This window comes from Podarcis pityusensis (assembly GCF_964106645.2).
Source record: "Podarcis pityusensis genome assembly, chromosome: 11".
In the NCBI taxonomy this organism is placed as follows: domain Eukaryota; kingdom Metazoa; phylum Chordata; class Lepidosauria; order Squamata; family Lacertidae; genus Podarcis; species Podarcis pityusensis.
This window is the reverse complement of record NC_138036.1, coordinates 8,955,308-8,955,726: the sequence shown is the minus strand read 5'-3', so window position 1 is coordinate 8,955,726 and position 419 is coordinate 8,955,308.

Here is a 419-nt window from a genome sequence, read left to right as displayed (position 1 = left end):
GGGTTCAGAGGTCCTTGAAATAATACACGTCTCTTTCCTCTCCCCGCCAGTCTGCTCTCTCAAACAACTTACTGTGGACTAAACACCCCATAACCACTTTCCGTCTGCTTGCCAGTTCCACAGCCTTAGGGTTAAAGAAGGATTTTTTAAAAAGGACCTTCTCCTTCAAAGCATAGAACTATTTTGGTTCTCGTTCACGTTGGAAGGTGCAAGTGGAGCAGGACGCAGTCTGAAAACCATTGCCTTAGCAAAACGCATAGAAAGCTTTGAGCGCACCTGATATTGGAGTCGTGTAAATAAATAACACAGGGGTCAGTGTTGTTGCTATAACTGGGAGCTGTTTCTCATGATATGGCTGCGGTGGTGGAGGGACGGTTCATGTGGCCAGCTGATGCACAGGAAGCGGCCCGTGGCATCGA